General features: G+C 39.7%; 1 long non-coding RNA gene across 1 annotated transcript; it reads left to right on the top strand.

The window, feature by feature from the left end:
- Positions 1-213: 213 nt before the first annotated feature.
- Positions 214-25,931, top strand: LOC120438912. The gene is made up of 4 exons (XR_005612247.1): positions 214-291; positions 710-857; positions 25,004-25,065; positions 25,611-25,931. It is a non-coding gene; the product is annotated as an uncharacterized LOC120438912 (long non-coding RNA).
- Positions 25,932-27,205: the final 1,274 nt, after the last annotated feature.

The following is a 27,205-nucleotide window of genomic DNA, read 5'->3' as shown; positions in this document are numbered from 1 at the left end:
CAACACAAAATTTTTTGTGGCGTGAAAGCTGTTTTTAACCTATTTATGGATATTCTCCACACTGTTTGAGCCATGGGAGCAGAACAGTGCAGCATGTTTAGATTCTATGATTCCCTATTGGTTAAACACATACTAGGACTACATAGCTGTTATCAGAATTCCTATAATTAGACTAGTGCTATTTGTGCCGGTGCATGTTCACCTCAGAGACAATATGTACTTCACTAACTTCAGTAAAACCATTAAATTCCCAGTGAGACCTGCTGGCAGACTGCTTCTGGCTCTTTGAAAGTAAGTTAGAAAATGTAATCAGGTTGTTTGTGATCCACTTTGCCATTAACTATTGATATTCCAAGCCTTGTGTGATTACATGGCACGGTAAGACTAATTACATTATATTATAATACTAATTATATTCCTAAGGGTCGCATAAAATTGTTGGCTGTCATTTCCATACCAAACTAACATCCACGGGGCAGGGTGTGCCTAATTAGCCTTCAAAATGAGATGTGTGCATATTGGATTACACTGCACTTATGCTGTCTGTGTCTCTGTGCCTCTTTTTTCCCCCCATCAACATTGATTGCAATAATGCAAGCTGATGACTGTGTGTGCTTCTTAAAATAAGCAGAACACCCATACAGAAATACGCTACTCTTGTATATTAATCTGCGGAGCATAAACAGGGTATCGTTTGCTTCATTTCCAGAGTCGAGGGCCTTATTATTCTGGTTCTTCAGTATGACACTTCTGGGTTGCGTCCCAGTAGAGAACCTCGCTGAAACTGGGTCGAATGTTAAATCGGCTGTTGAATCAAGAACAGAGCAGGAGAGCCTCAAAAGGAGGCTTTAAAAAAGGTATGGTGGTATCAGCACTTTCTAATTCGATGATAGTTTCATCATTTGGACTGATGTGACATTCAAAAACAGATTTGTTAATGTGTAAATGAAGTACTGCTTGTTAGTCAGGTATTAAATAATCACTTGTAAATTTTGGAGCATGATGCAATTAGTATGCACTTTGAGCTCAGTGTTGTGAAGATTTCTGAACATTATACCACCACTGTGTGCTCATGTGCTCTTTTGAAATACTGTAATTTCAGAGAGGTTATCATCTTTAATGGCAAAGACCTTTCTACCCTTTTTGGCTGAGTGATTTGCATGTTCCCAGGATTTTCATGCTTTTTGAGATCAGTACAGAATGAACTCGATAATATTCAAATATATGTGCGCATAATTTTAAAACGCTCAGTGCAAGTCACCTCCAGATGTAACACCTCTGAGGTTTCATCTTGACAGTGTCAATTGGTCCCTGATGCAGTGTCTCTCTTGCCTCCTGGCACACATTATTCTCAAACTCTCATATAGAGAAGTTTCCCACCTAATCTTTTCAGTCAAAAGTCTACCACAAACCTACGACTCTACCAACGAAAGTGACGCGTCAAGAAAGCCTTTTGGAGTCCTTCCACTGTTTTCTGCCTCATCGAGCTTCTTCTCTTTTTTTATTTGATAGTAGAGTGACAAGTTACACATCCAACACAGCAGGGAAGGCAGTCATTAGAAAGCAGCTCTGACAGGCTCCGGGATGTTCCAATAATGTTACAACAATGCGTGATGATTGTTACCTTAGGTTGCACATCGTGGATCGTTGAGGTGTTAGGTCAGGGGGTGGGCAGAGTTGTCTGCAGCCGTTACGTGTTCATTTGTGAATAAAGTATCTGAGGATAAGGGGAGACTTGCTGATGCAATACCTGCAAACAGCTTGCAAAATAGAACAGAGATCCTAGGCTCTTGCCATGTCTTGGTATGATAGTTTTTTCTGGGCACAAAGAAAATGTAGCGCCTGAAGGTAGAAAATCTGGAAGTCTTGACTAAAGTTTAATCTCTCCTTGCCATGGGAAAATGTAAAGGACCAAATCTTTGGGAGGGTAAAGCATTAAAATATTTTTTCTAAAGGTACAACCATGTACAACTGGCAAAATATGACAAAACCAGCACACTTCAAAAGGGCCTGATAGTTAGACATAACAGCTTAGTTACTTCTGATGCTTTAATCGGACTCTCAGTTTTCTGCTGATAAAAGGCCCTTGGTTATCCAGATAAGAGGAGTGTAAGAAGCCATCTATGTCCACTGTGAGCGACCATCTTTGAACAGAGGTTGTGGTTTACGACACCAACTGTCTGCCATCCATAGTCCAGTTTTGAAACCCCTAATGGCCACTCACATCCTGGGCCATTTGACTTCAATAAATCACACGATAGACTGGTTTCACTATGGGTTCACCCAAAACCTTGGCTGATTGTGACCCACATCCGTTTTCACACCTTGGCTCATGTGATTAGGTAGAGGATCAATAGGGGGTCCATAACCCTCTTGGGGACACTCCCAGGAAGTCCAAGAAGTCCAGACGCTTTTCTTTCCAAGTTCCTTAAACTACGATGACCTGGATGACTGAGAACCTTCACAAACACACTCGGGGATACCAAATAAAGTTATTTTGCTTGGTCGGTTCATGGTTTGGTCTACTAGTAAAGAAGTACATCGGAATCGGTAAAAACTGTGATGCTACCAGCAAAGAATACACAGGAAATAAGAGCCATCGATAATATAGGTAGTTTATTTTAAAGAGTGTATTTGTCAGTATATTATAGACTAATGCTCTGGCTTTTACAATGGATTGAAAAGCAGAATATAGTGACTGATCGCTGCCTTTTTCCTTGCCTATATCATGTGCTTCAGACTCTCCCTGAACTCTTCATCATCTCCCTTGACTTGTAATGAGACGAGACGTTAATTATTTTGAAGAATGATGCGTATCATTTTCTCAGCAACGTTTTATTGAACACGTTTACCCTGAAAATATCACAATTATGGCAATAGGATCATCAAGGTAGCACAATGTAGCAGCTGTTAATAACCATATTTTTTTGTTAGTGCAACCAAGTATTGGAATATTTCTGTCAATGGCATTTTTAAAAGCCAGAGAGTTCAGAGAGCTATTACTCTGATGACAAGGATATAACAGTGGCAATGGATTTCATTCAATATTTAAATTTTCTTCCATTTCTTTCAGGTTAGATTTTCTATATTCATCTTTCTTTCAATATCTATTAATATACTCAGACCTTGATTCCAAATATTCAGAGTTTTAAGTGCTCTAGCTTCCCATACTTCCATCCTTCAAATGCACTGTGAGCTGTAAAACCAAAACAATGACATCATTATATTTGGAGAATATTTGCACTTTTTAACCTGTCCTGGATTTTATTGTGGGATGTTATTTTAAGTGTCCATCCATATGTGGCAGCTTTGCAGACCTTCTGTAAACTGATTTTTACACATGGACAGTATAAAATATGAAGTCCTGGTTTAAAGCCTCCAGATGAGTGCTTCCACCATCGCCATCTTGGTGTTTTGGAAACAGATGTGAAGACAGAGGGGTGGGTTAGAGCTTAAAGGCACGTCCATTGACCAATGACTCATAGCCCAGTAGTCCTCTTTTTTAAAACACAGTATGATCGAAATTTACAAAATGGACAGAAGTTTTTTACTCATTGTCACCTGAAATGAGCGACTGAGCCATTTTCCCATAGACCTCGATGTCTGCGACTACATACATACATACTTTACTTTCTCAGGCGGCTGTGGCTCAGGTGGTAGGGCGGCTTGTTAACCAATCTGATGGTTATACTTTGGCAAAATAGTGAACCCTGAGTTTCCTGCAGCGTATCCACTGGAGTGTGTACATGTGTGAATGTTAGAAAGCACTTAGGCAAAGATGAAAGCACCGTATGAAGTGTGCGATTAGGTGAATGAAAATTGTAGTAGAAATCACTTTGAGTGCTCAGCTAAGTAGAAATACACTATATAAATACCAGTCCACCTATTAGAAGGACTTAAAAGATAAAACAGTGCAATCTGTAGCTGAGGCATTGAGTTTTAGCATAAAGCTAATAGTGGTTACTTAATTATCCATATGGTTACTCTGATACTTATATATAGTATATAGTATAATTACATTGCTTTATCAAGTGGAGAGCTATTTATTCACAGCATTGTAATTGCGGGTATGTTAAATGTGAATATATAGTGAAGTGTGTGATTTTTTCCCCTGTACATTGTTAAGGTTGTGGAAGGAAATAAAATCTAAGACCAGAAAATTTATTTTTGGTATTTGCCACGTGAATCCGAACTGTCTTTCTCCTGTTTATCTAGGAATGAACTGTCATCGACTTACAATGTTGGACCTGTAACACCCGTATTAACCTGGCACCTGATATCGTGAGGGCAAACTGTGCTTCCTTTGTGTATATTAGGCTAAACATCCAGATAAGTGTGAGCAGGTTTGATTGCGCATTACCACTGACGATTAATTACATTTCTAAGAGATACAGAGCCCCAACCAGACATTCCAGAAGCAGAGTCAGAGACAAACAGGAGACTCGGGGTAATTCCCAGAACTGACACGAGAAACGTATTATTCCGGCCTTATCTGCGCAGGGAAAACTGAATTCGGAGCGTTCGCTCGGAAGATAGAGGGTGCACAAATTGCCGCACAGGTTCAAGACAAAAGCGTACTGTAGAGACTATATCTGATGAGGTTCTAATGTTGTAAGAAAAGGTTAATCATGCTGCTCAGATTCTCAGGGGATATTCATTACACGGGATAATGGAAATACCAACAGTCAGTTTTCAAAGGGAGATATTGCCTGAATATTGCTCTTAAGCGACTTTCTTTGTGTTGAGGAGAACTGCTCATTACGAACACTTACTGTAAGTCAGTGTCATCAGTTCAATGTCACAACTGAAGGGACGACTGAACATTGTCCTACAAACCTCGCAAAGTTTTCGCCTGCATGCATTATGCATTGTGCATTCAGAGTTTAAGAAACAAATGTATTCTTGACACCGTCCTCCATTTTGTATGAGCCCAGAATAACACCAGTGTTTTTCAAAAGAATAGTAATTAGGCTGTACACCTCACAACTCAGTGTGCCGATATAATTTAATAATAGTCCTATTCAGCTGAGAAATCCGTCTGCTTTTTTGTGTCGAGAGTTGCATACATTTTGCACATTCGCACTTCAAAGTAAAGAGAAAAAGAAAAAAAGCTGACTTCCCGAATCACACGAGCAAATTTCGAATTCTCATACACAGCCGAGTGATCGGAAAATAAGAGCATGCACTTTTCATTTTGCTACTTTTATCAAATTCACTTTGGAAACTGAAGGAGTTTTTGACACTTGCTTCCCATAAACAACAGTTGGGGGTAGAAAATAGCAGTTTCCCTGCGTATCACAGCGACTGAATCTCACATAAAGAAAACATGTCTTCAGTCGTCAAACTGCTTTGTGAGCCCTGCAAAGGGGCTGCAGACAAATACACTTCACAGTAGAAAAAGAAGAGGGGGAGAAAAAAAAGGTACAGTGGGCTTTCACGCACCCCTTTTTCTCTGCCTTTCTCCTGCTCATAAACTGTGAGCCCTGACAACATGGACCATTTTGTTCAGTACAGCTCAGATGCACCTTTCATATTTTTTTTCCCCCTCCTTCTGTTCCAATTGAGGGGCTTTGATTTTGTCCAGAATGAGAAAGTGCAGAAGGCATGCAACAGTGTGCCATTTGCAAATCATCAACAGACAAACAGACGGATGGCATGCATCATTACTGTGAGTTAATGGAGCAGTAGTTAAGATTCTGCATATATGCAGACTCGCAGACTCCGTGTCCAAATTGTTTCAAGTTTTGAGTCGCGCAATTTAAACAAGTCGTGAATGTAAAGTCCGCATATGAGAATACAGCGAATTCCCCCCCCCCAAAAAAGCAAGTCGAGGACTCTTACGGCTGAGAGGAATAGGAGGACACGGGCTCTTATCACCAACAAGAAGTCCAAAACATCAAGAGCTGGATTATCTTGGAAAAGGCCACCAGCTGTTCCTGCTTGTCTTTAACAATGCATCAGCCTGATGGCAATTTCCTCTCCATCACGAAGCTCAGTTTCCAAAATGTGCTGCCAGACTATCTGATATTTATCGTGGAATTGGCAAGTACTGTTAGCTTCTGTTCTGAAACATACCAGCAGCCAAGACCCTGCATTACTCATGCACCCGCAGTATGGTAGACTTTGGCCTATTCATTTCGTTTCGGGATATGAGTAATGGCTCTGCCATTCTTTGTGTGGCCACAGGGGTATTTACCTTGCATTTCTTCACCATACAGAAACTCTCGACTTCAAACAATATAAGTCTGCGCTTACTTTTTCCCCTCTATATTATAATGGCAATATTAGCAGCACGTACAAATGACCCTTAGCAAAGCAATCAAAGTAGAGTGTCGTTTCATTTCCGGCTGTTATAAATTACAAATTCTGGTGGTGTCGGGGTAAAACTGTGGAATGAGTCCCCCGTCAAAGCCCACTGCCTTATGTGAACCGTGGATGTATCTAATGAAAGCTCATCCTTATTTGACCTTAGATTAGCCGGTTTCTGCCGTCTGTCACACTTTACCTCTCGCATGCATTCATCAAGAAAAGAAGGCTGCACTTTCTCATTCTCTCTTTCTTGCCATTTAATCAATGCAGACTTATACTCACAGTCTTGCAGCGAGCCAGACGATAAATGATTAGCAATCATTTTGTTTAGGCTGCTGCCAGGGGAAATCTGCCTCTCAGGGTTAATGTCCTATATGATGTGAGGTAAACTGAAGAGGAGGCATCTTCCAGCTTATGTGCTGATCAGCACTTTGGGTTATCCCACATCAGGTGATTGATATTAAGTAAGGTGCTGCTGAGGTGTTAGGTTCACTGTAAATGTAGCCAAATTATCTTGAGAAGAAAGTCTATCCTTTCTCTGTTGAATATCAATGAACAGGCTCTGCCTAATCAATCAGAGCCGAAAGCCAAATCACTCAGGTTTTAGATGTCAGTTTTCTGGCCATCTTTGGCATGCCTGATGCCTGACTTCTTGGGAAAGGGAAAGCAGACAGTAGCTTTGCTGGTGCTATGTAGTATATCCAAGTTGTTAATGAGTTTTCGCTATTCAGAAACAACACATAAAAGTAACAAACGAGGTGCACTGAAAATCAGGCTTTCACTTGATAGGCGTAATTCTCTTTTACCACCTGCAGAAATTGGTGGTGAAGCGGTCTTCACACTGAGTGGAAGGAAACCAGTTGCCTTCTCGGGCAATCAAACGGATCCCTTAAAGCAGGAGCTGCTCTCTGGTGTCAAAGCAGTTCGCTAAATTTAAATGAGACGTCTGCCACGTCTCTTTGAATGACCCACTTTGGTTTGTTTATTAGAATAAACAAGGATATTTGCAGTCAAAAGAGTCACTTTAAAGGTCCCGGAAAACTTTTATAGTTTAATTAACGCATGTGAAATTATTTAAATCAAATTAACTCTGATTCCAATCAAAACAACCAAAAATACCCCAGTGTTCAGGGGTCTTCGTTTCTGCGACAAAAACACCTTCCCAGCCGCACAGTTATTAATGCTTTGGATTTCTGTTTTGCAGCTCCTTTACCAGACGCTGACTCGGCTCTAGCTTTAAGTAAAAACAGAAAAAAAGCACAAGACAAGAAAGGAAAGAGTCAATAATTATAATGGAAAACCCTTGAGAGATCACGGAGACCATTAATAATGGCTATAATTCCCCCGTTGGCCACTCTTTCCCTTGATGTTTGACATATTAGTTTCAGCAGCACATATAAAATGAACGTTTTTACAAACGGGAAGAAGCAATACCGTCTTATTGCACCAAAGTACCTACAAAGTTGCTTAAGGATGAAAAGTTTGGTAATGTTGGTGACGCTATACATCAGCTTCAAAGCATCGTGGTGTCTTTCTTTTTTCTTTTTCTTGGAAAAAAAAAAGAACATTTTCTTCATCTACCTCCCCGCTACCTTTAGACCTGGTCGCAACCCAAGATAGATGAATGCAATTAAAGACGGCAGGTTGTCAGCTTTCAGCAGAGTGCTATTCACTGCTATACAGTAAACACCCTACGCTGTACGAACAGTAACAAGGTTTTGTAAGAAATAACAGCTTGGATTGGGGGGAGAGAACGGGCGAAAGCACATGAAAGGAGAACTTTTGCGAAGGTTATCTTCAGATCTGTCCCATATTATAGAAAAGAAAAGCATACCTTTCTCAACACTTTATACATAACACTGGCAATAAAAAGCAGGTACGTCAGCAAGAAAAGGACCGACTCCGTAGAGTCCAGGTGGGAGCAAATGAGAGGAGGGGGCAGATACTAAGAAAAGAGATGGTGGTGGAAACTGTTAATGAATGGCTATTGGAAACTCTGGGCGGACACTGCGTTGAAATGCTTACTCGTCTGTGATTAATGACTACTAGGCTGCCGTAATAGGTACCACTGGGACCTCAGACACTGGCACCTTTTTATAGAATAGCCCCAGAAGAAAAAAAAGATGAAGTCCCCATTACAGTGCTTCTTTAAGTAAAAAAAAGAAAGAAAGGAAGGAAAAAAAGCTCCACTGTAGCCCTAGAAGCTATAGTAATATCATAATGTAGCTTTTCTCCACCCACCAAAATGCTTTGTCAAATCAACTGAAAAAAATTAATCACATGAAACACCTGATTCTTTTTTTTTCAGTGCTCAGCATCCCTGAGCAACTGCAAATGTGGACAGTTGCATTTTTCTGGTGTGCACGGGTGAAGAACATCATTAAAAATTGATTCTGGGGTTATAAATGGAGCGGTGATTACGAGGACGCACGCTGCAGACGATTTGATCCCGAGGTGAAGAAAATCTAAACTTCAAATCTGTCTGAAGAGCATCCAAATTAAAGATTCGACGTAAGATAAAAGGAAACTTTGACGTCCTTGCAGTCGTGTTAATAGCGCTAAAAGGGTCTTTGTGTAATCTGTCTAGCGCGTGCTTAAGATTCACACACTGAATCGGAAACTGACACTTGTATGTGTATGACCACAGTGCATGCAATGGTCAATAAATTATTCACAACTCTTTTGTTCTACACATTACCTAATCCTCGGAGTAAGGAACAGAGTGCATCTTGGGTTCCTATTACAATCCATTTGACTTTAAAACAACTTTGACTGCGTGTGCGTGTGTGTGTTCAGGCCACAGAGTAACGCTATATCTCTGCCGCTTCGTCCAAATAAGCATTCGTCTTTGCACACTCCAAAAGCACTTTTACAAAATATATAAATTTCCAAAATTAATCTTAGTGTTTTCAACATTCAGTCAGGCGCAGCAATCCAGAAATGAATTAATCGCCCCGACACGATTGCCTTGTTTGCATTTTTCAAGGTTGTATTGAACTGATTACATGTCTGCAAGGTTGGTTAGGGAAAAAATATTAGTTAACAAATGAACACAAGATGTTTTGTTGATTTTGTTTTGTTCAAGTGCTTGAAATGGGGCTGCTCTGGGATGAATGTTTAAGTTTGCAATACAGTTGGTATTGAGTTTCAATTTGTGCCATCTCCATGGCACTGCAAGATACTCGTTTATAAATGTTCTGTATATTTCTGTGTGATGATTAATGTCTATAAATTGCATTATCAGTAAAATGAGTTTTAGCAGTTTAGGCAGTGTGACAAGTTGGAACATTGTGGCAGCACAGCAGTCGAATAAAAGTTTGTGGAAAAAACACAAATTGCACTAAAATAGAAAAAAGGGGAGATTTTGAGTGAAATGTGACTGAAATATATTAAATCAAAAGTTTATTTATTCAAATCATTATTTATTAAGGAAAATGTGCTCTCTATACAGCACACTGGATGTTAAGCCTTTTTAACCTCTCTTTGATTTAATGAGTCTCTCTCTATCCCACCTTTCTCCACGGCGTAAACTGAATGTATCACAATCAAGTAAATTTCATGTGATAGGAATCCACTAAATGTTTTACACTGTACTTATGTAACAAAATTACAAGGGAAATTTTACATGTAATCTAATTAATTACAGCTTGCATATGGGCATAAATATTTTTTGAGTAACTCTCACTCTTAGTGTACATGTAAAAGGTTGACATGAGTTTCTTGGACCTATAAGTGACTATTTTCAGAGGAAAGGGTGGAGTTAGATGCTAATATAGTTGGTAAAAAAGTTTGGTATCCAGCACACAGACACACATAATATATCTACTAATTCCCTGCTTGGATAGTTTGTCTGCATTAGAGCCGGGCGATTTGCTCCGTAGTCCAGTCATCCTATCCACCACATGGGACATTGTTAGTTCATCATATGTGGTGGCTCCTTGGTTACTATAGCACTGCTAACTCATCCGGTTTTGTTTTGGTGTGTATAAAATGTCTCACCTGTCTCTCCTGTGCTCTTCACCATCCTCTGTCCACACACAGTCGAGTTTTTCCACAGACAAAAACACTTGGTTAAAAACAAGAAAAAGAAAGGGAGACGGGATAATGAGTGTGTGCAGAATTGTATTCTGATTTAAAAATCAAACCAATTGTCAGAAATGTCCTACTTCTGTTTTTTTTTGATTTGATGAAGACGATGATGGATCAGTGTACCTTCTCCACACACACACACACATTAACATGAAAGCATCCGTGCACGAACTTGTGTGCACATCCAGACAAGTCTTTGCCGTTGGTAATGATATTAATTTAATGCATCAGCCAGGAATGACATAAAATTATGTCGACTGGCGAGCTATTGTAGCTTTGGCCATCGTTGATCCCCGACATTAGCACGACCCTTTGGCCAGCTTTTCGTGAGCTGTGTCATGTTTGCTTCCCAGTGCTGTTAAGTTAGTCATTTTAGCATTAAGCCTCAAATGACCATTAAATGAACTGCAGGTTTTTGACACATGTGCTTCAACATCATCTTTTAGCCCCAGAGAATCCCGCTTGGTCTCGGTACAAATGTGCATATATAGATGAAAACAGTGTGGTGGACATGCTAATTTCTCTCTAGGATGAGTTTGACTTTGCAGTAATGCTCTTTTTTATTACAGTAACAAATGGCATTAATGTTCATTTTTTATCTTTGTTTTTTAACAAATTTGTTGACTGCATTTCCTTCATAAAATAAGCCATAACTTAAAAAAAAGTCATACATTGCTCACGTGTCCCCTTTTCAAGCAGCAATCTTGTTGAGTCCATCAAAGAAAATCAAAACCCAACAAACAAATAAAAATAAAAGTGGAACATAGCCACTGTGATGTTGACTAGTGATTTTGGACTAAATTTTGAAGCTTAAAGAAGGAGCTGTGTTCAATGGTACGCTAAGGTATTTTATTATGTCACTTAAGCTAGCTTGAATGAGGCTGGAAGCTAGCTTATTTAAGCTAGCTAATATTTAAGCTAGCTTAAATGAGGCTGGAAGCTAGCTTAGGTTAGCCTAGCTTCCTTCCTTAATGGTGTGCAAAGAAGAAATGAAAACCCTAACAGCAATACGCCATAATACTACGATTAGTCGATACTCTATTGGACTTTGATTTTGATGATTTCCTGAATGTGTTTGAATTTGGTACAAGTTTACATAAGTGTGATAATGTAATCAGCAGGAGCAATTTCTAATGATTAGGCTGACAGTGTACTCACTGAAGTTTATATTCAGATAAACCTGTGTGGTTAAATGATCTAATATTTTCTTGTTCAGGAGGGATGAAATGAAGCGCATCTGAAATATAGCTAATAACTCAGCACTGGACAGAAAAATTAATAACCTCTGTATGTATTCTGGGGTTGATTTTTCTCAGCAAACTCACTCACACAGCGGATTTTTTAAATCTGTAAAACAGTTTCATGTGATCCGTTTTCCTTTGGGACTTTGGGTTTTGCAGACTAAAGCATTTACTCATAACCAAGACAAAACAATGGGAAAACCTACAAAAGTAGGTTTGCACTGAATAAGAATAACGTATGGGAGAGAGAACTCTATCATCTATGACAAGATTTTTAAAAAAGTGCCCCTATCATGCTTTTTCTTATTTTTCCTCAGTTATATAATGTTTATTTTAAGCATAGCCAAATATTCAAACAATGCGGAAATACTTACATGGGTAAATGTACAAGTTGTGCCTGCAAACATATTTTTCTATTTCTTTCTATTTTTGTTGGAATTGTGTAACAACACAACACACTGGAAAATAAAGGTATTAATGAGTCCTAAGGTAATGATTGCATCATATATATTTAATAATAATGTCAGAAAGTAATCATGCCAAGAGGAGCTTGGAGAGTTTGATGGCAGAACATGCAACAGTATATTTGCAACGTTACATTGCAGATATAACAGGTCCAGGTCCTTCTCAGATTTTTGCATAGGAAAGTGAATGAAAATAGAATTTAGAAAATAGAACCTAGCCCAAGAAACCAAGTATTGTGTAATTTAAAGTTAACGCCACAGTTTTCTTCGCACTGACTGCACAGTTTGTGAAATCTGCACAGAGACGCCACACTGGGATCGGTTTTAGTTAAATTGAATGAAAAATTGGACCAAACTGAAATGTAGAGATCAGTCTGTGAAATGCTTCTTCTTCCAAGCCAAACATTTTCTGTCAGATGTAACAGCACGGCATTATCTATACACAATCAGAATCGCCCGGCTACATCCTCTCTTCCCCAGTTTACTCTTATATGACATAATCCCTCTTTGTTCTCCTTTAACACCGAAAGCCAACCTGCTCACAATCTCTTTTGAAAAAGTCTCTTTTCATGCGGTTGGTACAGAAGAGAATAAAAAGATTTGGCTCTGAGATTAATTGAAGAGGGACCTTTACAAGAAATGAGAGAGGGACAGTGTGATTGTCCCAAACCTTAGCCAGATAATAGTGTCTTGGCTATAGGGATCCCTCTGGAGGTGTCTCTAAGCCTCAAACAATGAAAGAAAAATAACCTTGCAGTAGCCCATGCTGACACTGGGCCCACCCAACACAGATTGGTACCATTGTGCCACAAAAGCAATCTTAATTAGATTTGACGTCACTATCCTGCCGATTGTATTGATTTAGGTCTGAGGTTTATCTCTGGAGATCGCAATTTGTAAAGCACACTCGCAGTTTAAGGTTTTCCAACCATGTCCAATCAACACATTTAAAAAAAAAAGAAAATTCTGCTTCTCTGATAAATAGGTGAGCTACATGTAGCCATCTGTCTGTCCATGGATAAAACTAAACTGACAAATAAAAACTGATCAGCTGTGTTTACAACATTAAAACCTAATCGGAATATTGTTCTTTTTCCTTATAGGATTTGTTTCAAACCTGAACAGTGTGGGTGATAAATTGAAGGTGTACTTATTCTCTTCAACCTTTATCACACGGTTTCTACCTATTTTTGATTAATTTCAATAAATTGTCAAATAGTGTCCATAGTGGGCGACGTCTAGGTGACTCCACACCTGTGTTTATCCATTCAAAACTAGCCCAATGCACAAGTTAACTAAATGCTGGCTAAGCACCTCAGTTACCAGATAGATGTGAAAGTACTCTCAAAAGAGGTTTCGTGGTTACAAATGAACACCTAAAAAAAAAAGTAAATAAATCAGGTAAATGTGTTTTGTCTCCGCTCCAAGTTTGATGTCAGTAAGTTTCAAAAACTTTGAAACTTACATCTTATACAATTCAGCTCTTGTGGATACATCTGAGATGTTACTGTCATGAAATTAAAATCACAGGAATCTGTCAAAGTGTTGCAAGTGCATGAAGGGAAACAAAGACAATGTCATTTAGCCCATTGCTAGGTGGTTGCCTTACAACTTGTTGGCAACATAATATGCATAAGTGAAGCTTTAATAAAAATACATGTTGCTGCCATTAAATAAATAAAAAAAAAAAACAATCCTTTTACAGTATAAGGTGTTGCAGATGCATAAATAATAAAATCAGGTCATTTTAGCCCTTTGTTAATTGGTTGCTAGGCAACAATATGTTGACATCATATTTTGTGATATAGATGAGAACCTGTAGTGGTCTAAGATTTACCTGTCTGTTATGTTTGGTTTCTCAAGTCCTGATTGTTTAGGACGAGTTGGAATCCAAAAACAACCATAAGGACAAACAGAGATTTGATGTATTTTGTAAGAAATCACGTGTGTGTGACTGTTAAACACCTTTTGTGTCAGTCTAGACAGCCCTCTTGTCTCTCCAGCAAAATGAAAAAAATGCAATATGACTATGAAAACACAATTTTACATGAAATGAAGCCATAAAACAGATAAAGTCAAACAAGGACAAAATTAAACTGTGAGGAATTTTTAGTGGTTAAGGTTATGCCACGTTTGTTGAAAAGTCTTCTCCTTTTGAAATGTAATTAAAAAAATTTTTTTTTAAAATAATTTTAAATAATTTGAAAATCATTACATTCTGTTTCTATTAACATTTTGCACAGCAACTCAAAGAGTCTATAGAAATCTACCTAATTAATATTGTTTGTTTAAACCTCATTGATTATCAGTCCGCTTGTCCTCAAACCAGCAGATGAAGCAAGCTGTTTTAAGTGTTGTACTGGGAACGCTGGGGTGTATGGTGTGACTGTGTGTCAGTCGCAAATAGTTTACATGGCTCCTGGGTCAGGTGGGAGAGCCCCCTGGTAATATTTGCTTACAAGCCTCGGGGAGGTCGGCACCGGCTCTGATTCCATCTTCACCAGCCCTCCCGGCTTCACTGAAACCATCTCTCACCGCTCTAAGGTCCTGTCATACATTCTTTATGATGGGCTGATAACCAGGCACGGGATTGGTCAGGAATTCAGCTCGGAGGGGAAGGGGGAGACAAATGCAATGCTGTCAATATATCATGGGAGACAGGGACAGATTTGATGATCGAGGCCTGACTGAGACAGGTTTAAGCAGCAGCATCAGCAACCTGTTTGTGTCTGCCGTGATCTTGACAGATAAGCAATCTGCCTGCAACATCACCTCAACCCTGACAGGATGCGATTCAGCTTCAACTAGACATGAAAAGATAGTTCTCCTTTAGAGTGGACTGGTACAAGCAGAATTAATTTAAAAACTGTTAAAGGGAACTTGGCTGAAAACACATATACCAAAATTCTGTGCCCTTGTGATTGAATCTGCCAGCAAAGACATGTATCTATCTATATTTGGCTCAAAACAAGATTCGCATTTTGTTTATGTCCTGTTCTAAGTAATTCATACAATACAGCACTGTAAATGTTTGCAGACTGAGCGCCACATTATCAGTCATCAAAGCAGACGGGAAGCACATGCATAGGTCCCTGTGCCCAACAAGAGCTCCTCTTAGTAAAGTAAAAAAGGCAGCTGCAGCCTGGCTAATGGCAGCTGTATGCTAATGTCGTTTTCTGAGTCAGCAAATGCAGGCAGGTTCATGGCCGCCCGCCACGGCTCTTCTGTATGTCATCCCCTCCAATAATTTGAGGAGGAATCATCATGGAGGAAGAAGTGGATTTTGCTTGGTTGGAAAGAATTTTTGCACACCCTTGCAAGAGGGTGTGCTGCAAAATAACTAGAGGGGTTACCCAACAGTAACATTTGAAGAGCTTTGAAAAGACATTTGAGTGTTTGATTTTTAAATTCTGAACATAGATATTCCACTTTAATTGAAATACAAGGCTCTTGGCATTATTAAAAGGAATTGCTATGACAAGCGCGGCGCTCCCATCCTACGAGTGATCGAAAGGGTTCATTATTACAGCAAAATCCTAGTAAATACAGAATTTTAGCAGTAAGCATAAGCTTAAATCTAAATTCCCATAAGTAGTAACTTAAAAATCGCTTGTGTTACAGCAGCAGAATAGTACCTACCAAAATTCCTCGCCCAAATACAAGTTAGCTAGCTGCTAGCTAGATTAGAGTGTGCTAAAAGCTGCAGTTCCTGAAGTGGCCACTTAAGGTGGAGTCCAAGAGCAAGAAGCTGATCCCCATACTGATAACCTAGCACAACACGCTCCAACTCTCTAAAGACAATCTGTTAAATCCCAAAATAATGGTGGCCAAAGTGCAAATGTCGAGACTTCAAAATGCCAGCCAGAAACCAGTGGGTGACGTCACGGTGTCTGTGGCCTCCTGTTGGGGTGCAGCTGAATAGACAAACACTTTACTGCTAAGAGGTTTTGAGAAATTAATCAGCTTCATTATTTCAGGTGACCTGCCTTAATGAACGCACATGGAGAGCTACCACACTCTAATCAGTAGTATAATATGATGCTTACAGTACGGGACTGTAATGCGTACATAGTGTAATTCGCTTTAAATAAATGACATTACAATAGAAGTATTTTTTCAAAAGTAAGTTTCACACCAAGTTACTGTAATTTAATTCACAATTTCACACGTACCTACCTACCTACATCTCTAAAGGATAGATAGGAGCAGATTGCAATCTTGTTTCCGTGTTTAGTAATCAGTAACAATGAAAATTCATGAACTGCTATTTGTTATGGCACATCCTTAAATGTGTGTAAATCTTGCTTTGGGGTTGCACACATGGACTCCATGGGTAACCATATAAAGCTGCAGGTTTTTAATAACAGAGGGAAGACTCCTGCAGTCAGCTGGTGGTCTTGATCCTGCTTTTTATTTGTTTAACTTTCAAACCCCTCATATACTTTATTAATATACTCTGCATGTCACTCATTTTCTGTGTTATAGACATCCAAATAATCACCCCGGGAGTGCTGTTGAACCAAGACATACTGTTCCCTTTGCATTAACTCTCTGACAAATTCACAAACTGATGCCCTTCTTTCTCTGACGCTGACAGCTGTTGTTATAATAAATGAAACATTATTCATGTCCAGGACCTAATTACACAAATTATGTGATGAAATAGACCATTATCGAGCAGAGCAAGAGATGGAGCGGCACTCATTTGAGAATGAAATACTGTACCTGCACATACTGTACTTCATGTTCAAGGGTCTCATTTTCTATTACCCTTTCTCTCTCTTTTGTCTGTCTGTGAAACTTCGTGCCTACACATACACACATATATACTATACAAAGCTGCTTTCCATCTCACTTGTGTCCCTCATAATGCAGCTTCTACGAATAAATGAAAAGCAGGTGAAAGAAATTCCGAATGCTCTCATTAATCACCAGCCCATGTACATACATCTACATGTGCACACATGCAGACTGTGATATGTAAATGTGCACAGATGCTCTTGCATAACATTTGCAAGTCATTCCTTAAAATGAATTACTATCTGAAAATGGAGCTCTCCTCTAGCAGGTGCACTCAGTCCTGTCAGTGCGTGCCGTGGGTAGTTGTGGTTGCATGTTAAAGGTGGGGAAAAGTTGCTCTTAATGGCCTCTAGAAGTCACCCAAATAGTGCACTAGGAAATGACAGATCTTTTTCTGGCCGGATTCTATTAAAAACACAAGTGCCTGCTGGCTCCCTGGCATTTCTCCTCAGGCTCCGAGCCGTCAGGGATTCCGACCCTTGAGCTCTATTCCTGCGCCTGACAGGGAGATGACACCGTGTCAATCAAGAGATGGTGCAGAGATTCTCTGGAAAGTCTTTGCACAGTGGTGCAGTCCACAAGATGGCACAGCAATCCCTAACCATCCCAGGTCCTGTGAATATATCCCCCCCACCCCCCCTTTTTTTTCCAGTCCTGTTTGATCTATTCAGAGAATTTGTTTTCATGTAAAATGATTGTGGCTGATATGAATTAGCATGCATTTTCACTAAATGGAAGGACCTGTCAGCATGAAGCATCACCCTTCATTTCCTTGCACATTTGACGGTTTAATGATATCAGCCACTTCCTTGATTCCTTGATTTTGCATAAGAGCAACCTAATGCCGTGTTACAAGCGTCGTAAAGACAATGTGGGCTCTCGCTATTGTCGTACTTTGTTGTTAAAGTATCTTAAAACCCAAACACACTGCAGAGATGAAGCGTCTTTAAACAAAAGATTTACTCTGCCTTGTTTTGATGTGTGAATAAACCGATTAGTTCAGCAGAGATAATGTCATTGTTATCGATCTCCTTCGTGTTTATGCTAATTACAAATCCATAAATCTTTACAAACGGATTTAGCCAGTGATGGAATTAATCGTAAGCTATTCCGCTGGCTTTTCCCTTCATTCCTCCTCGGGTTAGTTGATGTCTTATGGATTTAATGCTGTTAATGATGGATTTGGTTGGCAGAGTTTGCAAAAGAGAAATGCAGAAGAGAACTTTTTTCGTGGAACTATGTTGAATGTATCCATTTTTCATTATCGCTGACACCCTGCAGTTGTTTTTGCATGTAAGAGGGATGCATTATTCAATCATGAAGCAGCTAAATATAAACAGATTAAATTTTGAATGTTTGTCAAAGCAGTTCTCAGAGGGAACTGTCAGCGTAACCCAGTTTTAAATGCCTCTCTTGTGCAATCATTTCATCTCATTACACAATAGGACTGTGATAAAGAGGGGCACCGACTCTTTACTATATTCTTTTTTTTTTATTTTGATGTATTCTCTGCCTGACAATGGAGTTTTTCCTATTGTGTGGCCCCTTTCATACATAATTAGCATATTAACAGGTAAAGCGATATCTACTGGGTGAGGTAATGCAGCACTTTTACTTGTTTCATTGACGGAAAACCACCTCATATTCTACATTTGTTTCTTTGACTTATAAGCTTTCAGTGCTTGATATAAAAAAACCCCCCCAAAAACGTAGCTGCAGTGCATTAATAACCATGGATCTGAATGGACTCTTTTCAAAAAATATCTGGTTGATGATATTTGACTTTCATGAACTCAAATGTCAACATCTTTTGGGTGAAATTCAGGTGGCCTTGTTCTCGTACTCATTTAGTGTCAAGTTGCATCAGTCAAGCATATTTTCAGACCAGAGCAGAATTTCGCCAATAGCCCGATCCCGTATAGAAATCACTGCCTTGTCATAACAGTTTTAGAAAGGGACTGAAAAGTCTTCTTCGTTAATTAAAATATAATGAGTGGTGCATACTCCTACTTAGCTGAAAAGCCACTTTCCATCCAAATTCCCTAACAGAGTATTTCACATGCAGAAGAAGAAATCGAAAGGTAAGACTGGGACTAGTGATAGTTTTTCCTACACAGAAGGGAGGCCTGAATGTTTGCCATAGTCAGGTCGAACTCCCGAAGAGTGCAAACTTGACCAATGGGGAACAAATAGCCGCTGTTCATTTGAGAATGACAAATATAACACCTTTCCCCTGCCTCGGTAATGGATTTTTCCTTGTAGCTCTGACAACTCGCCATTGACCTTGACATTGAGCAACTACCCGTGGGGGGTCAGTTTCCCCCCGTTCCTCTCTGTAAACCAAAGCTCTATCAAGGAAATGTTAAAAGTAAGGTTTGTTTTGACTGCTTTGTCATGTGACTTGATTGACGATGAGCACGAACGCAGTTGCGAAACATAAGTATAATGGACTGGAAAAGGTGAGAATGATTCATTGCTAGGATTGAGTGCTGACACTGAAGTCTCAACACACAAAAGCACAAAAAAACTTCAGTGGGATGGTTCAAGGCGACTAGGTATGGTATAACTGCCTTTATTGTGTTCCTAGTCGTTATCGCATCTATCACGTACATGAAGACACTTTATTATGACGGTTTATGGGTTTTGAAAATAGACGCCTAGCATAGTCCTTGAGTAAATCCTCTACTTTGTCTTTTAATTATTTCAAGTTTATTTCATTTGCTAAAGCAGATCCAAATATATCTTCACAAGTGGTTACACAATGCAGAAAACAGAATAAAACAAGGAAAGAAAACAAAGACAACCTTAACCTGATGTCAGGATCATAGCGTGCGTTAACTTTAGAACGACTTCATTAACACTCATTTTGCAGCTTTTGCAGCATCATAATGTAATCCAACCACATAAACAACATTAAAATCAACTCTAGCAAATTAAGAATAAACCAGTTTTCATCGAAATACATGAAGGTTTAGCACAACAGCTTCTCTCCTCATTTACTCCATGCGCCGCTCATGTGCTAAATCCCAAATGGATTGCATTTATCCTGCACCGCAGTGGGCTGTTGAACGCATCTCAGGGTAACAATAGGGGGGGAGGACAAACAGGCTGATGACCTGACATGTACTAGCTGAGATTGTAAAAGACAAATGAGAACAGGATGGCGGGTGGATGATGGTCCTGCTCAGACAACAAGGTATTTGAAGTGTTAGAGGCACGGACATTAAGGGCAGACATGAGGTGAGCCGCAAAAGCAAAAGAGGAGGGGAAAAAAATCATCATTATGGCTCGTACCCGCATGCACACAATCCATGTTTAAAAAGAAAAAGAAAGATCATTAAAATTCAAAAGATTATTTTTCCTGCTGCTAACCACTTTTGGGTTTTTGGAACACTATTAGAGTCAAACCGAGCAAGATGTGCAAGATCACAGTCCACAGCCACCGATGTTTATGCCGAATAATGTTGTCTTAACAATTATCCATGTACGTCATCGTTTGGCAGGTTTCGCTTTTGGGAAGCAGCCCATTATTAGATTAGTTACATTTGCTTAATTTTGCATTTCTGGAGCCATGAACAGGACAGTCAGACAGAATAAGAACACAAATTCTTCCCATCCTCTTGCAGCGAGCAGATTTGGTACACAGAAAGTAACAAGGACACATCTGCCTGTTGTGACAATGGAAAGTTTTACAAGGCTCCACTAATGTGCCACTCATTAGCAGGGCAGCAGGACAAAAAAATGTCCAGCTTTCCTCATGGCATCAGCACAACTGCCTGCTTCACTCCCAAAACTGTGACAAATACGGGGCATTTCGTAATGCATGCCATTTCCACACCTGTGCAAAAGTCTGTCACAGGCTTAAGTGACAGTTACAGGTGTAGATTTTACTTTCATAGCAGCAAGTAATGAAAATAAAAACTACACGTCCTATATAGTTTGAAGAGCTATAGAGAAGCTATCAATATTTTCACGGGCAATGTAAAGCTGCTGCAAACCGAGCACAAGTGCAAATTCAGCAGATGCTACATCACATTCAATTAAGAGGACGCTACGGTCGTGGCATGTGCGGTTGAACATGTCGCAGTATTGATTTTGCATCAAGGGGGGAAACATTGTAATGCTTCGCCATATACCTGTCACGCCCTGTGTTGATAAGGAGCAAGATATTTAACATGCCTTGCTTGCCTTTTCCATTAGTGCCTCGTATATCGTCCCTGCTAAATGGTGGAAGAAGACAAGCTTTGGCTCAGAGTGGAATAGCAGTAAACTTTCCATTACGTTGTACCTCATAAATCCTCTTGTTTCAGTCTGCAAACATTAGATATGTGACCTGCAATCAATGGCATAACAAAATTACGAATGCTTAAGCCCCTTTCCTCAATTTTGCTTCCCCCCTTCTGATAACCTCACATATATCAGCTGATCGGCTCCCTGTGTTTAAAATGTTGTGGCCTCCAGCCATCTCTTTGGCCACAGGGAAGTACAGTAAACCAGCTATGAGCGGTAATTTGTCTCTATCATCAGCCTTCTGTAACAGACAAACTGGATGCATTGGTGTGGAGCCTGGCAAAGGGAAAAACTCAACAGCCGGTATTATCATGCATTAAGATGGATCGTCAAATGACAGCAGAAGCAAAAAGCTACATCTATCTCTTTATGAATAACCTTGCCTGTTTCAAATTGGTGTGAGCTTTGGGGACAGTTTGTATGTATGTGTTGTCTGTGTACACACAAATCAGTCTGTAGCCAAAAGCGTTTCCTTCCCCAGCTCTTTGTTCTTCATAACGACAGTATGTGTCTTGAAATGTGTCAAAAACTGGATAAATTCAAAGATCCGTCTATCTCCACAGCGGTCATTATTAACCAGCAATCCACTGTCTTTGATTTCAGACTTGCATTGATTAAAATATTATGTATTTTGCATGAGACCCTTTCTAAGACAAAACTTTTTTTTTTAACATTGAAACTGGGTCATCGCTAGAATCCGTCACACTATGCCACGAATTGAAAATGACTACTGATAAGACTCTCGAAAAAAAAGTTTTGAAGTTTCTAAATCTACCTTTGACATTTGGGTCGGAAGACATTTCCGTTTAAAGTGTGAGTTGTGCATTTTAACTCTAGATTTGTCTTTTCTTAAATCCTATGTTCATCTTTAAATCGTTGTAGACTTGAAGAGAAAAGATCAAATGACTGCAGCTCTAAAGAGCGGAACAACACAAAGCAGTCGCATCAGAAGACACAGTAACTGAAATGTCACTCTAGTAATGATGCAATGGACAAAGTGACAGGCTAACCAAGCTTTAATAACATAATGCGACATGAAGCAGCAGTCTGAACTAAAATGATTAAGTCTCACTACCTTCAAACTGGGATGCATAACATAGTACTGAGCTCAGAAGAGCTGGAATTTAAAATGTCCAGTCAGCAAGATTAGCAAACACAGGGGCACGTTTACCACTGTATGAACTTCATTATCATTTATTATTATTTAAAAGTAACTGGTTTCTTATTCCGCAACCAGTTCCAAGCAATTGGGAAGACCAACCAGTTGCCCAGAAGTTCAAGGTGTTACACACTTTCAATTGAAAGCCAATTGCACAGGTTGCCTGACGGGAGGCAAACAATTATGTACCAACTTAGTCTGACTGGAATCACTCTCAAAGAGCTTTGCAAAGAACTGCAATAATTGATGTTTAATTTATAAATTAGACCATTTTGAGTTTGATGGCATCAAAAAAGTTTTTAAAAAGACTGGAAAAGTGATAAGTAGCCTACTAAAAGAAAAAACTGGAGAAATAATTTTGCAACTAAATAGGCTAATTGGCAACAGGTTAATAAAATGATTGGGTATAAAAAGAACATCTAAGAGTCGCATTTAGTTTCCCTAAAGTAATGATTACTGAGTTTACTCAGTCCACAAAAAAAACAAGCCAAAATTGCATCTAGAAATGGTGGAACAGTTTTGTAATAATTCTGAACATAAAATTGTGAAGAAAATCTCATCATCTACAGTGCATGATATCATCAAAAGAAGTGACCGTCTTTTGTAAATGATTGTAAACACTTCACTGTCCTATCTGTAAATGCTTATTAAAGCTCTGTCATGCAAAACAGGAGCCATATGTGAACATGAGCCAGACATACAGCTGTCTTCTCTGGACCAAGACTCATTTAAAATAAACTGAAGCAAAGTAGAAAACTGTTCTGTGATCAGAAAAATGGAAATTTGAAATTATGCTGCATCATCCAGACTAAAGAGGAGAGGGACCATCCAACCTGTTGTCAGACTGCCAGAAACCTGCATCTTTGATGGTATGTCTGTGGAACTGGAAGCTTGCACTGGACCGTCACCATCAATAGCAAAAGGTATATACAGATTTTAGAGTGGTCCAGGTCAAGGCCTTTCACTAATCATAAGTCAAAAAAATGTAAAGAAAACCCAGGACTATTGAAATTATTCATAGACTTTTTGAGATGTGTTGCAGCCATCAAATTTAAAAATAGTTTTCTTAAAATTGCACGTTTTCTCAGTTTAAAAATTTGGGGTTTATGGCATTATGAGATTAGCAGGTTTTTTTTAATCTTATTTTTACGGTTTTGCATTTTCAGAAATTGGGTTCATGAATGTCTTTGTGGTTTTTACAGTTAAATCCCTGTCCTGCAGCACCCAGGTCTCTATTTGTGGACGACTTTCTTTCAGATCTATGAGGTTCTGGCTGGATTCTGATTTCGTACGTAGACAAATTAACCCCGTTCAGAAGCAACCTGATAGCAGACTCCAGCTTCCTGTTGTTTTATCACCATCTTGATAGGAGCATACTGCAGGTGGTCGCAGACCTGGTCTCATCTTCGAATCAATCATTTCAAAGGCAACAGGATCAACAGCTCTTTGTACAAGGTCACAATAATTTTGGTTATGCCTGAGTCTCCAAGTGCTGTTTTCACTTGTGTGACTGTAGCACAAAGCAGTGTTTCCCAACCTTTTGGAGCCACGGCACACCACCAAACAAAAATGTCTCAAAAAGCACCAGGCATAGCGGAATTGGCTCGGTTTGTTTCCAATATACACTTTTTGCTTTCTTCTGACCACTACTCATGCTAGGCCTTCATCTGGGTCGGAATTTTCTCCAGGACCCAGGTCAGATTGACTACTTTTCTATTCAAATATTTATCTTTTGCTATTACGCGCCGTGTCATCTCACAGCATGACCATTATGTAATTTCTTCTTCGTCTTCTTCTGTTTTACTGGCAGTTGGCAACCCATTTAATTAGAGCAGGTAGTTGTACTGCCCTCTAGTGGAAGAGAATGTAATTGTTCTGCCCGTTACTCATGTCGATCGCTTAGAGTACTAATTAGGTGGAACCAGATGATCTTCCATGGCACACCTGATCATTTCTCACGGCACACCTATGTGCTGTGGCGCAGTGGTTGGGAAAAACTGGCATAAAGCAAACCAGTGCTGCTAAATAAATCTGCAAAACCACCTTAGACCAGCTTTAAAACAAAAAAAACCTTCCCTGTCATGTAAAGCTTCTGGTACTGTACTCCTCACCCCTTGTCTCAGTGGGGATAGTTGGGGAAGAGGTCAGAGAATGAATTAACACTTCACAGAGCTAAACCTACTCCTGACAGACAAAAATGAGTCTTTTTAGGTCATTGCATCGCCACAACGGATACTCAGCATTTAAGGAATCATGATCAGAAACAGCTAAAAACCAGTGCGATGTGTCAACTTTCCAATAAAGATGGCGATCAGCTTCATTTGTCCAATGAAGGCTCATCTCATCTACGTAACACAATGCAAGAGTCAGTGAGCAAGTCTCTGTTTGGTTTCAGTGACTGTGCGTGTGACAGAGACCCACTGAATAAAAGTGGGGGATAGTTTTAGCCTGCTAGAGCTTTTGTGTCTTTGCCCACTATTCATATTATTATTTCCTTTATTTTTATCCTCAATTTCCAACGCCTTTCACCGCATCTCACCAGTTGCTCACCAGAGAGACGATCATGAATGTGATTAAGGGAGAATGATATGAAGGAATTGATTGTCTGTTGCGCAACACTCAGTGTTTCTGCTCCTCGTTCGCTCTTCTAGTGATGGAGGCCCGGCAGTATTGAGTGAAGCCAATCCCCTGTGTTGCCTGAGTGGATCATGGGGTAAGCTCTTAATTACTCTGAGGGGCAGTTCTGTGGCATTACGAGCTGTGTAAACACACACAAACACCCACACACAAACAAGAATTGAGGACTCGCTGAGCTGAGAGGATGAAAAGCATCCCACACACTCGATGATAAACAAAGTAAAATTTTCAGATAAAACATCTTTGACAGCATGCCTCAACTTTTGAGCGACAGCAGAGGCTGTTCTCTTGTCACGGAGTGTAAAAAAAAAACGGGTAAAAAATCAGGAGTTTGAGAAAGCTGTGGAAAATATAAAGGTCAAGTTAGGTTAGTGAAAACAAAAATGACTGGGAAGACAGCACACCAACGGGTGACACTGACTAATTAATACTTAAACATACCAATAAATAAAACCTGCATTTAAAGTCACCACATGTAGGGAAAAGTAAGATTACTGTTTTCATAGCCAGGAATAATTAAATCTCAGCGAGCAGGGTATATGCATAATTATATATCTTCCTGTCTGAAGTGTGCTCATGCTTATCCTTTGTATGGTAATTCCTTAATTCTTTGTTTTTCAGGTATCTGTGAAGTGGCGGTAAACTCTTTGAAACCGAATGACCATTGCAACACGACTCTCAGCGGGCCACGCGAGGTCACAATAAGTAAGTTCCCCAGAGGCCTGCATGCTGCTGTTCTCCAGCTTCCTCGTTGGGTTCATTTCCCGCTGACACAAGAGGCCACGGTGATGGCCTCTACTTCTAAGTGCCTCAAAATGTGCCACTAACATGCTGCACAGAGCAACAACTGTAAAATCAATAACATGTTTTTTAAACCTCAGGAGTGCTCGAGGTTGCCTTAGATGGTTACTGCACTGAAATGACAATAGAATCCATCATTTATTAGTTGAGCTGCCTTTGTGCTTTGTTTTTGTTTATTTTTCATTGGGTTTGCCTCATACTTTAAGGCTTTATATCTGATATATTAAAATATGTTTTAAAAAAGCAAGACGCACATGATGAACTGGTACAAAACTTTCATATAGTTGGCTATTCCCGCTTCTTTTTTCCCCCCACACTGAATGTGTTTTTCTAGCATGCAGTTTCATATGGTTTTCTATACCAGAAGAACACATAACCTTTTTTCATGTACTGACTCAGCTTGCTGCAACACCCCAAGCCATAAATAACCCCTTGTTTGTCATCATCCTACCAGTAAGCTCATTTTAGTTCCCCACCTACGGGCTGTTTACGCTGTGTATACACTGTGATTTTGGGCTATCCCAGATGAAAGATGATCAGTGTGGAAGAACTGTGGCGATATCTTTGATTGTGTCTCTAAAACCGCCACACTATGGTAGAAGCTCAAAAGTTGAACGTGACAAAAAAAGTGTAGCAAAGTTGGGGTGACCATGCCAGAGTGTGTTCACTGCTACGACGAACATCTATTGACCAGCTAACAGGAATACAAGAGAAATACACACACACACAAACAAAAAACAAACACATGTTATTCGAGCCCAAAGCTGTTTTCCCAATTGGAATCTATGAAATCAAAAGTCAAAGTCAATCTGAAACAATCTTGATCACAGTCAAGCCCGAGTGTAGCTGCATCCACACAGGAGGCAATTGGCTGTGACCAGGCAATCAGAGCCTATAGAAAGTCAATGACATTCAGTGACTTAAAGCAGCTGCTGCTCCTGCTGCAAAAAAACCCCACGTGAAGTAAGTGTATCATCAGATAGATGTTTCTGAACTTTGAGGAAAGTGTTTGAAGCAATTACCAGTGAGAGCGCAGGATACTGTTGACCGAGATATGACGGGGTAGTAAATACAATTCAATAAGGAGAGATCATTGGAAGGAATTAAACATGATTTGTTGATCTGCACAATTCAATTATGCTATCTGGCAATTAGACTCTGATGGCCCGTCATAGAGGAATGAAATCCCAGCACTGATAGGAATTAGGGCAGGAGCTCCCAGGGTCTAGATGCTGGTGGTGGTGATGATAAGATGAAGGCTTGGATGGAGTGACTTGTGTGAGATGGTGATGGGAAGGAGGTGGGTTACATTGAGGAGTCTTCAAGGGAGAATGAAAAATGAGCAGTGCAATTTAAAGTAAGCGGAGTGGAAGCTGATTGACTTGAAGAAAGCGAGCTGAAAGATGATTGGACTA

The sequence above is a fragment of the Oreochromis aureus genome, linkage group 3 (genome assembly GCF_013358895.1).
Source record: "Oreochromis aureus strain Israel breed Guangdong linkage group 3, ZZ_aureus, whole genome shotgun sequence".
In the NCBI taxonomy this organism is placed as follows: Eukaryota; Metazoa; Chordata; class Actinopteri; order Cichliformes; family Cichlidae; genus Oreochromis; species Oreochromis aureus.
This window is presented reverse-complemented; position numbering and strand designations above follow the sequence as displayed.